This window comes from Acomys russatus, chromosome 5, assembly GCF_903995435.1.
Source record: "Acomys russatus chromosome 5, mAcoRus1.1, whole genome shotgun sequence".
NCBI classification, from domain to species: domain Eukaryota; kingdom Metazoa; phylum Chordata; class Mammalia; order Rodentia; family Muridae; genus Acomys; species Acomys russatus.
Genome location: NC_067141.1, coordinates 55,952,171 through 55,964,632, shown reverse-complemented (window position 1 = coordinate 55,964,632; position 12,462 = coordinate 55,952,171). Strand labels below are relative to the sequence as shown.

The 12,462-nt window shown below is 46.5% G+C and overlaps 1 pseudogene; it reads left to right on the top strand.

Annotated features, from left to right (window-relative positions):
* The first annotated feature begins 11,962 nt into the window (after nt 1–11,962).
* Nucleotides 11,963–12,083, top strand: LOC127190222 (uncharacterized; annotated as a pseudogene).
* The last annotated feature ends 379 nt before the right edge of the window (nt 12,084–12,462 follow it).

Sequence of the window (12,462 nt, the reverse complement as noted above, 5' to 3'; positions counted from 1 at the left end):
GTCTGAAGCTTGGTCCTAAGTCAGTAAAATTGTTTGGGAAGGATCAGAAGGTGTGGCCTTATTGGAAGAGGAGGTGTTTCAGCAGGGATGGGCTTTGATGTTTTAAAAGCCCATGTCAGTCCCAGTCTCTAGTCTCTCTGCCTGCTGCCTGCAGGTCAGGATGTAAGGCTTTCAGCTACTGCCCCAGCACCGTGTCTGTCCGCTTCCCACAGTGGTGATTATGGACTCAACTCCCGAAAACCATAAACCAGCTCTCACTAAAATGCATTCCCTCATAAGAGCTGCCTTGGCCATGGGTTCTCTTCACAGCAATAGAATGGTGACTAAGACACCATCCCATGCCCTGGAGCAAGTCAAGTTCCTTTTGTGTTTCACATCTAACACTCATAAAGTCCTTGAATGAGATGACAGGAAGTCTGACAGTCTCTGGCTCAGCTCTTACCCTCCAGCCTTTGAAAAACCCCTTGCGCTGCACATCACCCATCAAGACAGCCTCCTTCTTCATTGCTGACCCTAAACAACACAGGCCAGAAGACCCCAGCTGGACACCAAAAGCCTGTAGTCTTTACCACACTGGGACACTCTGTGAATTCAGCCTGACAGGGAAGCTTCAAGTATCAAGATGCTGTGCAAATCTGACGGAGATCGCTCACACCGTGTCTATGACTGCTCAAAGGCAAGACCGCATGCAGTCCAGCTGGCAGAGTGATTGAACTGAAGTGTGTGGACTATTGATGATGCCACTGACTACTCAAAGCTGAAACTGTCCATTGGGAAGGGAGCAGCAGACAAACAGATTGCAATGCCTGAAGGCCAACAGGCCAAGTGTTGACACTGGTTATGCAAATGAACATCCATGGAGTTTTGACAAAACGGAGCAGAGGGGCCTCATGATGAAAGTCTTGTCTTCAGTTCCTGTGAGAGCCTTATCCTGCATCCCAGTCTAGACCATCTAAGTTTAGGCTGGAGAAGCCCAGACTACCTGTGTTCCTGAGCTGGGACAGTTCCCAACCCTTGATGAGCGTCATGCCCAGTGTTAATCATGCTATAAGCTTATTCTGTTTAGTCCTCTCAATAGCCTTATCGGAGCCAGGCACGCTGGTGCATGCCAGCAATCCCAGCACTCCGGGGAGGCAGAAGTGTGGATCTCTGTGAGTTCGAGGCCAGCCTGGTCTACAAAGTGAGTCCAGGACAGTCAAGGCTACACAGAGAAACCCTGTCTCCCCCCAAAACAAAAACAAAATGAAACACAAAACAAAAAAAGCCTTGTCAGTTATTCTGATACCATAGGTGAAGAGAGGTGACAGTGTTTGGCCAGGTGTTCTGACAATGTCTGTCTCTTACTATAGTCCCTTGTCTCAGAGTTTGCACTGTTGCTTTTCCCATGGGAGTGAAAAGAGTGTTTACTCAGCATCCCTGAAGAAGGCACTCAGCAAACTCAGAGTCCTCAGGTGTCCCACTGCCCTGAGCTGGGCACCATATCTTTACTCTGCAGGTGGGTTGATGTCCACAGGTGTTAGCATGATCCTGCCATATAGCAGGGAGCCGAAGGTTTAAACTTGGTTGAACCAATCCAAGAGCCTTTATTCTTTGCCCCTGTGTCTTCTGATCCCTTTGAGCCTTTGCTCACAGAAATGACCACGCCCACGTCTCTACATGCTGTTCCATGCTCATGGCCACGAACTTTAAGTGAACTAGGGCATGTAGATCCCAGTTCTCCACCTGCTGGGCAGCTCTGAAAGGCTAGGACTGTGGGCATACTTGCTGTTTTCTATATCGCTAGGTCAAGGGAACAGAGTTAGCAACCCAAACACCAATTTAAAGATCAAGCATCAGTTATGCATTACATGAAAGCAGCATGGGGGGCACTGAGGGGAGCACTAGAGGAGCACTAAAGGGAGTGCCGAGGGGAATCATTTGGGAGAGAACTTGGGGGAGCATTGAGGGGAGCAAGGGGTCAGAAGCAGAGCAGGATGGGGGAGAAGAGCGAACAAGAGCACAGTACTATAAAAATGCTTTGATGAAGTCCATTACTCTGTAAGCTAACTTAAAAACAAATAAAAATATTACAGGATGCTATTTGAGAGAACTAGATGATTTGGTGTGTGTGTGTGTGTGGGGGTGGTTCCACAAGCTATGAAGTAGGTGTGGAGGTCCATTCTCCACAAGTCCTTCCAACAAGTGGGTATGGGGGTCAAATGAAGGTCACCAGGTTTGGTGGCAAGTGCCTTCCCCCAATGAATCATCTTGCTAGTGAAAAAACAAAAACAAAAACAAAACACAACCAAAAAACAAAAACAACTGTAACACAATGTACTCCAAAGAGATGTTAACTTGATACACATCAAGGAATTACAGCAGAAAATGTTGAAAGTCTTCAGTTTCTGTAACTAAAACTTTGTGTTTCTGTAAGAGCAGAAAACTTCCCATGTGCAGTGAAAAGACTCACAGTGGGACCCGGGTGTTTCAGGCCTCTGTGGGCACCCTGGTGTGATGGCATGTGCTGTGTAAAGTTCACCTGTGTGTTCAGAAGCGAGCCTGCCGTGGAATCATGGAATGCAACATCTATGAGGGCTTTCACAAACACCTCAGACTCAGTACATATTTGATTTTGAATTTTTGGCTATTGTGTCCCTCAGAAAAAAAAAATCTTTTAATATTGTCAAAAATTTCAACCCCTCCCTCCCCTAATGAGTGACATGGTCCCCTATGGAGTAGTGACCCACAGTTTTAGAAGCTAGGCAATAGATACCTTGCATATTTTCTATGATAAATTCAGACTACAAACATTAAAAACCCAGACTGAAAAAAAGAATGAAAGGGTCAGCCTCTAGCACTTCAAGTAGGTGCCGTGTTTGATAGCCCCTCCCTCCACGGACCGGCTCTGCTCAGCTCACTGGGATGCCCCAGGTCAACTAGCTGCACAGGTTTCTGGGGCTCCCTTTTCTCCTTCACATTATTCCCTTTTGTGCTCCTACCTAGAGTCCCGGTCTAGTTTAGCTCATGCTCCATTCCCTCCGTGAGGAGGTCCTCAAGCAGGTGAGAGGAAGACAGCAAGATAAGCAGGTAGTATGATGGTTTGAATTTGAATGCCTGGTACCAACTCATGCATTGGAGGTTTGATTCCCACCCAATACAGTGTTTCTAGGTAGGGGGTCCAGGGAAGGGGTTGCCTCTTGAGGGCTCTGACTTCATCATGGATTAATTTGGTGATGGATTCATAACGTGGTTGTACCACTAAGCGTTGGCACAAACTTGTAGCTGCTCCTTGACACTCTTTGTTCCTGGTGTCTCCCTGTCTCTCTGCTTCCTGGATGCCATGCGGAGAGCAGCTTTCTTCTACTATGCTCTTCTACCATGAAGTGTCTGCCTCACCATAAGCTTCAAAGCAACAGAGCCAGCTGGTTATGGACTGAAACTCTAAAACCATAAGCAATGAGAAGTGATGGATATAGAAGGTGATGGCCTGACACCTCATGGCTGGTGACAGAGAAAATGTGATGCTGCAAATGCTGTCATTCTCCTGAGAAGCCAACCAGAGAGTTTTGGATCTTAGTGGTTATGATATCACTGTTCTCGTTTGTGAGGTCCCTCATGAAGTCTCCAGTGCTCCTAGCAACTCACTAGTGACAAGTTAATGACTGCTGGGCTCAGGCTTTGCTTATAAGTCTGTGCTCGTCACATGGGCCTTCTGGGTGTCACCCAGAAGCATGGCTACACTGCTCACCAGAGTGGTGCTCCTCACCCTCCTCTGGTAGATGTCTTGTCCTAGTTGGTTGTAAATATGATGGCCATAGCCACTCCAGTAGGGTCCAAGTAGAAAAGGCCCATCAGTGCCTACAGCCTCAGCACTGGCTGAGCTGCCTTTCTGGGCATCCTTTTGGTTTCTGGTGAGTCCTGGGGCAAGTGCTTGAATCTTCCTGTGTTGACCCCAGGCTTCTCTTCATGTGTGGCCCTGCATGGTGGGTGAGGAGACTACTCCTGATGATTTTGGAAGATGCTCACACTTGTCTGCACTGATGCTTTCCCTGAGGTTCATAAGATATACCACCTTTTGTTGAAAGAATAGTTTGGGTTCAAAGTTTAATGCCTATATTCTCCTTGGCTGGTGCCTTAGTTTGAGGAGAACCACAGGACCCAGATCTGCCTGTCATAAAGTTCTTCTTGTAGGTTTCCAGTCACACGAACCCTGGTGCCCATTTTCTGACCATGTCCCCTGGACGGGGAGGCCTGGCGGCACTCAGAGGAAGGATAGCAAGTTACCAAGAAGAGACTCGATATTCTAAGAGCATATATAGGGGGAGGAGGTTTCCCTCAATCACAGACATAGGGGAGGGAAGAAGAGGGGAAGTGGGAGGGAGGGAAGAATGGGAGGAAACAGGGGAAGGGCTAACAATCGAGATGTAATATGAATAAATTAATTAAAAAAATGTAAAAAAAAATAAAGTCAAGCTGAACACCTAAAATAAATAAATAAATAAAAGAATAGTTTGGTCACATAAGGCTGTACTGAAGGCTAACACAGATGGTATGGCTTTGTAGTAGGAGAGCCCAGTGGCCATCAATGTCCCAGGACAAAATGAAATGGGGCATGGGTGTGGCTGTCATGGTTCATCTGGCCTCTGGTGCTCGCTCAGGAGCCTGGCTCAGGATCTTAGGGATGACAACCATGTTCTTCCTTGGCCATGGGCAGCTGGGTAGAAGAAAAACATGGCTTTGGGAGTCCAACCCTGGCTTCAGTGGCAGTACTGTTGTTTACAGTTTGGTGACCCAGCTTTGGGCCTGAGGAGATGGGGACGGGGGACTTATTTGCCTTTCTCTTTGCAAAGGTCTGGATTCAGTCCTGAGAAATGGGAACTGTCCTATTTCCTTTTTTAAATGTACTTAGGGTTCCCCAAAGTAAACAAACACTGGTTACTAATTACCTGACCTACATTTCCCTAGACTGCAGTGGCAGGTACCCTGCAAAGGAGGTTCTGAGAAACAGTGATGGGGGAGAATCCTGATTCTTCAGCAAAAGCCAGAGCTTAGAGATGAGTCCCCCAGTCTCAAACACAAACAACCACCATCCTAAGTATGCAGACACCGTCTTCTCAGTATTACGTCTGCTATATCTGAGATTAGCAGAACCTCTAAAATTAAATTTCGAATACTTCAGATACCGTCTAATTAAAAGGCCACGACATGAATAATGGCTGGACTCCTGTAGGAAAGCTGTGGATAAACTGAAAAGATTCAGTATGGCGCTGTGAGCACTCCTTATTACTATGTCCATTGGATTTGCAGTGGGAATAAAAGCAACTTCGGGTGCAACCGTGACTCCCAAATATGTCCAGGTATTATTCTGTAGATTCCGCGAATGTTACTTACATGGCAAGTACAACTTTCTGAATGTAATTGAGTTTAGGATTTGAAGGAGAAGCTGTTTGGCTTATCTGGGTATTTCCAGTGTTAGTGAGAGGTTTTGAAGGTGAAGGAAAAGGTCATAAGGCAATGAATGTGGGAAACTTTTAGGACCTAAAAAAGCAAAGGAATTCGGTTCTCTGCAGAGCTTCCAGTGGGAAGGCAGCCCTTTCGAGGCCTCGATTTTAGCTCTGTAAGACACATTTTGCATTTATGATCTTCAGAGATGCCATGCCAGGAAATGAGTGCTGTTTTAAGCCCTTGTGGTAATTGATTAGGGTGGCAATAGGGAACCGATACACCTTCATTCATTGTTCTTGCATGCAGAAGATGTCCTTTGATTTGCTCTTCCTCAACCCAGACCTGTGGTTCTTGATAACCAGGAACTAAGCCGGCATTCTTGGTACTGTCTTCTGGGTGAACTTGTCACCCTATGGGATCAAGAAGACAAGTGACAGGCTCACCCTCCTGACAGAGAGAGAGAGAGAGAGAGAGAGAGAGAGAGAGAGAGAGAGAGAGAGAGAGAGAGAGAGAGAGAGAGAGAGAGAGAGAGAGAGAGAGAGAGAGAGAGAGAACCTCAGGGTTCTTAGCTTTGTAAGGGGGAATGGTCTGGAACCTTCCACAGGGTCATCACCACATTCTGTGGGGAATCTTCTCTCCCAGGATTTGCCTCTGGGCCTCAGTGCAGGTGGTGATGACGACAGAAGACAGGATCTTTGTTCAACATGTCTGTCCTTTACCAAGTCAGGCTGCAATGTGCCAAGTTTGCTGCTGAGGACCATCAGTGGGCAGGAGGGACCCTCATTCTGGTCCTCCTGCAGTTCCACATAACCAGGAGCTGGCCTAGGAAGCTCCTTGGGTGGTCAGGACTTGTGTATGTTTAGACTTTTCCCAATGCTTTCCTAGGAGGGCCAACAGGGGGTGGGGGTGGGAGGATTGGCAGCTGTGTCCTAAGGCTTTACATGCAAAGAACTTCCCAAGTGATTCTTTGACCTCCAGAGTTTCAGAGATGAGGGTCAAAGCAGAAAATTAGGTCACTTGGTACAAAGTAGGGCATTAATTTCAAAGTATCTAGAATTGTCTCTTGGGCCAAGAAAGGTCACAGGCTCTCAGCAACCTTGGAGGTCTCGCCCCTTCTCAGCCTTAATCACTAGATGAGCACTAATGAGCTGGGCTTTGGCTGGAGTTATTCAGATACTAAAAAAAAAAAAATAATAATAATAGAGTTGGAGATGAAAACTGCATTGATTTGGCAGGCCCTCACTGTCTGGGCACGCCACAGACAATATTGCCAGGTTTATGTTGATGATGCCCCTTGCTCTGCTCCATTAATCATTCTCATAAAGCAGAGGCAGTAAACACAGGTATCTAGCTGGAGACCCAAATGCCTTCTAGATCAGCAGTTCTCAGCCTTCCTGATGCTGTAACTGCTATAGGTGCTCTTGTTGTGATGACCCCACCACCAACACACACCACAAAATTATTTTGTTGTTACTTACTTCATAACTGTAATTTTGCTATTGTTATGAATTGTAATATAAATATCTGATATGCAGGATATGTGACCCCAAAAGAGGTTTCCACCCACAGGTTGAGAGCTGCCATAAAATCGTTGCATCTCCAAGTACAGGATACTTTTGTAAAATCAATTTTGGGGACATGACTGAGATCTTGTCACCAAACTCTACTTTTCCTTTGACTTAGGTACACAGCTGGAGCACATTTGACTCTTTTTCACAGCCAGTGTGTTGCTCATGGGAGGTGTGCATGGGTGCTTTCAAGGTGCCCTTCAAGGAAGTCTTACTTAGATCTTGCTCTGCCCCTCCCTGGATGCAGTACTCAGGAAAGGAGGCCCTACCCTTTGCCTGGGAAGTACAGTAGAGCTGGCACTGGTGGCATGGGTGAGTGAGAGCCAGCCCCAGGGGATGAGAGCAGGGGAGCTGACCCCACCTCTCATCTGGCCAGTGCTAGAGATCTGGCCTCTATGGTGTGAATGCAGGAGAGCTGGTCCTGCCCCTTGCCCACTGATGCGGACAGGAGAGCTGTCCCTGCCCCTCACTGGGGCAGTGGTGGAGAGCTGGCCCTGGTGTTTTGCGCCCAGGAGAGCTGGTAGGCTGACCAACTCAGCTTCCACCCAGGCTCAGAACCAGGGCTTTGAGTTGGCTCACACCCAACATCTACCCCATCTATGATTTGCTGGTGCACGTGAAGGTCTGGTCCTGTAACTCCAAAGCTGAAGGATCTCCATGACACAGGGCAACAACAGAATATTCAAGAGAAGTCCTGAGGCTTCAAACCAGACCAGTGACTCATTGCAATGAACATTTGCAAGTAAGTTGTTTGGGCAAAAGGTATAATGTATGACACACTGTAACACAACAGCTTCCAGGGTGAGATTTTCGTTATTGTTGTTGTTTGCTTTGTTTTTGTTTGTTTGGATTTTTTTTTCTTTTTCTTTTGGGGGATGGGAGGCTGTAAAGGTGGAGAGTAGATGTGACGAGATAAGAAAGATGAGTGCGATCGGGGTGCATGATGTGAAAGTCACAAAGAATCAATTAAAAAGTTAAAAATAACAAAAAGAAGTGCTCTCACAGGTGTGCAGTGTCAGCCAGCCTTGCCATGGTCTTCAGCTGTTGAGTGTCACTAGGAAACCTATGTCACGGCCTCCCAGGAGCTGCCTTATTCTATTATTGCCTTTTTTTGCACAACTTCATGTCTCTCCAGACCAATTGCAACTTCTCCTTCCCGAGCATTGAGCCTGTGATCCCAAGGGGCTGAGTTGGAAGTGTCATGTACTGTCTTGGGCTTGGCCTCTGAAATACCTCCTCTAGTTCCATGGATGTGGACGTCAGTGATGCTCTGAAGCATGTTAGGTCCATAGAAGGAGGAGGGAGCTGAAGATCAAGGAAGAACAGATGCTTTTCTAACCTGAGCATTTGCTAGTCTTCCAGAAGGCTAGCTCACTCTTACATGAGGTAGAAATGAGTTTGTATTATACACAGCCACTGAGTTTTGGCTGCATGTTTGCTAGTTCATCTGATCTACCCCGACTTGTCCCCTCATCTCACCCACCTCTTCAGGTACAAATGGAGGAGTTAGAGAAAGAGTGGGCACTGGCAGGTATGAGTAAACAGTCAAGTGTTTACTATGGCTAGACTTAGGCTTAAGTTAGAGATCCTAGATCTGATGGTTTGGCAGAACAACAGTTTCTGGGGCAGATTTCTTGCATGGATATCTAAACGCAATTAAAATGTAGTCCAATGCTACTAGATTATCAGTAAAAAAGCAGCAGTTTCCCCCTGCCAGGGATAACAAACTTAAAACAGATGGAAGGAAGACGTGTGGTATATAGTTGTACATATTGCAAGTAGCTAAAGAGTAGGCGATCCTAGGTAGGTGAGAGATGGTAGACATATGTAGATAGGGAATGCATTGCTGTCTGACTGGGTGGCTGGTGGGAAGGACAGTTCAGTTGTCCCAGAAAGAGTTTCCTTTGCCTTACAACTGTTTTGTTTTTCTTTAAAATAATTATGTTTAGAACTCATCTACTTAAATTCTGTCACCTAGTGGGGTGGAGGGAAGAGGCACGTTGAATGACTTTATTTCTCTAAGTTCTAGCATGCTCAAACACGGTTCTCCTACACTTTCATTGCAATGCAAGTTGGGTTGAGATACAGTTTTTAATAGCTCTTTCTTTTGGAATTCTTTAAAAAAAAAAAAAACGTTTATTCATGTATTTCCTATATATCAGGTGCCCATGGGGAGGGACCAGAGGGAGTGTGATCCCTTAGAGCTGGAGTCACAGGCTGTGAATTGCCTGACCTCTGTGTTGGGAATGGAGAGCTTGTGTCCTCTGCAGGGGCAGCAAACTGTCTGGACCACGGAGCCATCTCTCCAGCTCATCTCTTGAACCCTCAGTATGGCTTTGTAAGTTGAGCATTGCTTGGGAACATTGTAGCACATCATAAAGCAGTTCATAAGAGCTAAGGTTGGACACGTTGGACTGAGCACTGGAAAGCTTTCAATCACTGGCTGACATAGCTAGCTCTTGATTGCTGGCAACAGAGCCACTTTTGAAGCTTTCTGAGGAATGTCATAGTAGGTTCCATGAACAGACTTGAGATGGCTGTCACAGAGATCAGATTAGAGCTGGCACACGGGTCAGGTGGTCAAGGCCTGGACTAGGACAGCGGCAGTGCGAAGAGATGCACAGTGGATGTAGAGTTGCTAGGCCCTGGTAAGGTCGCCAAAGGGACAGGACAAAGGAGAAAGAACTATTAAATAGAACTAAGGTAAGTCTCTGGGGGAGACAGTGCCATTTATTTCTACAGCCAGTGGAGAAGGAAAATGAGGGCGAGGGAGGGCGAGGGAGAGGGAGATGGGAGGGAGAGGGAGAGGAGTGGGGAGAGGAGAGAAAGGTGGTAGTGGTGAGGTTGGTAGGAAATTCAGATGAAGCGCTGAGGCCTGGGAGTGGAGTTCAGAGAAGGTAGCCTTCCAGGCAGAGCAGAAGTCGGAGTCCCGAAGACTGATGGAGAAACCCACCCATAGCTGCCTTCCAAAGGTAAATCCTTACTCATCTCCTGGAAGATGTGAAAGTAGCCCTTCAATCTCCCCTTTCTTCCAGCAAGTGGCAGAATTTCAGTGTCTGTGGCGTGGGAGGTTGCTAGGGCCCACAGTTCCCCTGCCCTATGCAATACATCTCATTTCTGCCCTGTCACGATTTTCTTAGGTTCCCAACATTTTGCAGGTGTTCATGTGCTTCACCAACTACACTACTTTTGTTTCTTACTTATTTATTGGTGATTTTATGTTTCTCTGTTACCTCTTATTGAATGTTTAGCTTGCTGATTGGATTATTTAGTTTTATCTTGTGGTTACTATGTTTCCCAGGAGGCAGGACTTTGATAATCCCAAATGACAGTCCACAGCATCTCTACTGAAATAGCCTTGTAGGTAGTTATTGGCACAGACATAATTTCTCTCTGAGTCTAAAGGAATCTATTAATCTGTTTCTCTTCGTTCCAATGATGTTAGTGACCACTTTTCTTTGAAGAGACAAGGAACAAAGGGAAGTAAATATGGAATTGCCTACATTAGCCAGCCAGTGTCATAAAACTGACTAGAACCCACATTGAGTGGTTCCTGATCTGGCCTGGGGGAGTATCTTAATCTAGAGACAAAGTAACACGATGATGAGAGACACTGTGAAATGGACATTTGGAACGGGATGGATGTTGATTCAGGTTCCATCTTGGCTCCTTGGCAGCTTTGTGATAATGGGGCACATTTCTAGGCCTTTCTGAGTTTCAGAAAATAACACTAATTTTGTAGTAATTTTTATTTCTAACGATCTACTGAAACATGAAGTTACATATATACAATGCGCTGGGGTTAGAGGGCATGAGTGGGTGGCTTGCCTCTGCCTCCTGAGTGCTGGGATTAAAGGCTTGCCCCCCCCCCCCCCCCCCCCCCACCCCGCCCAGCTGGCCTGACTGTTTCTGACTTGGTGCTCAGGTCCTTGTGCTTGTGCAGCAAGCCCTCTCGCTCTGCCACCTCTCCAGGATAAATGGCTGAAACAATTAAAACAAAAGATCTTTGACCCAGGATGCTTCTTAGACCATCCCATTTGAAATTCAGCTGAGAAGGCACTTATGCCTTCTAAATATCCGTGAGTTCAGACAGAACCTGAGAGGCGTCAGTAAGATGGCAGAGACCAGATTGCTGAAGTTGAATCTTTCTGGAAGATTTTTGCTAAGTGTGATTTAGACCCCGGGTGCTCCTTTCATCATGAGCCACCATCAGATGACCTTGAACTAGACAGTCTATAGTTTCTGCAGCCCAGAGAGATGAGACCTCTGGGATCTCTAGCACTCAGCTGGGCTTCTGGAGCTGAGAAATTAGTGATTAAGAAAAGACCAGTCGTTATAATGTCCTCGTTCCTGCCACAAACAGAATCTGCCTAAAAATGGGCAACTTAGATGTAGGCAGAGTCAACGGCTGCACTCTGCCAAGCCAGGGTAAGCAAGTCCTCAATAGTCCCTGCCCTGCAAACAAGTCTGGCAGAGATATTAGTCCAGAAAGCTGAAGATGAGGCTCCAACGTTATAAAATGTTTTGGCTGACTGGTCAGGCAGTAAACTGTCTTAAGTCAATTTATACATTTTGGAAGCTGCTAACCTACACTGCTGGTTCACTCAGGAATTTAAGTTTTGTTCCTTCTCAAGTCTCTGAGGGGCATTGAAGACAAGATAGTATAGTTCTACAACCAAGCTTAGTTGGTTAGGGGACAAGATCGTTTTAGAGTAAGATAAAGAAGTTAAGCTATTAGAGTTGAGGTAGGATAGATATTGAATCTCATTCGGAAATTTAGACCCAACAAGACAGGAAAAACACTTTCTTCAGACGAGACGAATGCAGATGGCCAAGTCACTATGAATGTAACATGTATAGAACTCATTATTCTCATGATTGTCACATGGTTCTCCCTGCTGTATGTAGTTTGTCTTATACATGTGTAATAAAATTTAAAAAAAAAGAAAAAAGAAAGAAAAGACCAGTCTCCTGCCCCAAGAGGCAGTGCAGATGTGGCTGCTGTGTCACATGTGTGCCAGGAGATGGCAGAGAGGAGAGAGGCTGTGTGTTCTGACCTATGAACATCTGAATGATTAGGAGCCTAACATTCCATGAAAAAAAGTGAGCCTGAGGTGACCATCAGGGTGGCATCAGCCAGGCCCAGATGGGCTCCCAGGATGGAGAGCAACTCAGAGACTAGAAGAACCCACGTGGGACCAAGGCCCATGGGTGGGAGTGAGTCTGAGACTTACAATGCTCGCAAGGGGCCACTCAGGCAGGCTGGGAGAAGAGCAAGCCTGAGACAACTGGTGCTAGGGGACCCAGACAGGAAGCCAGCCCGAGATGACCACCAGTTCAGAGCTGCGCAGGCCTAGGGGAGCAGACCATGCCTGGGATGAACCCTGGGATGACCTGCACAAGCAGGGAATAGCACTCCTGAGACCATTTGTGAGATGACTCCAGACACTCAGAGACTCTGGGCACCACT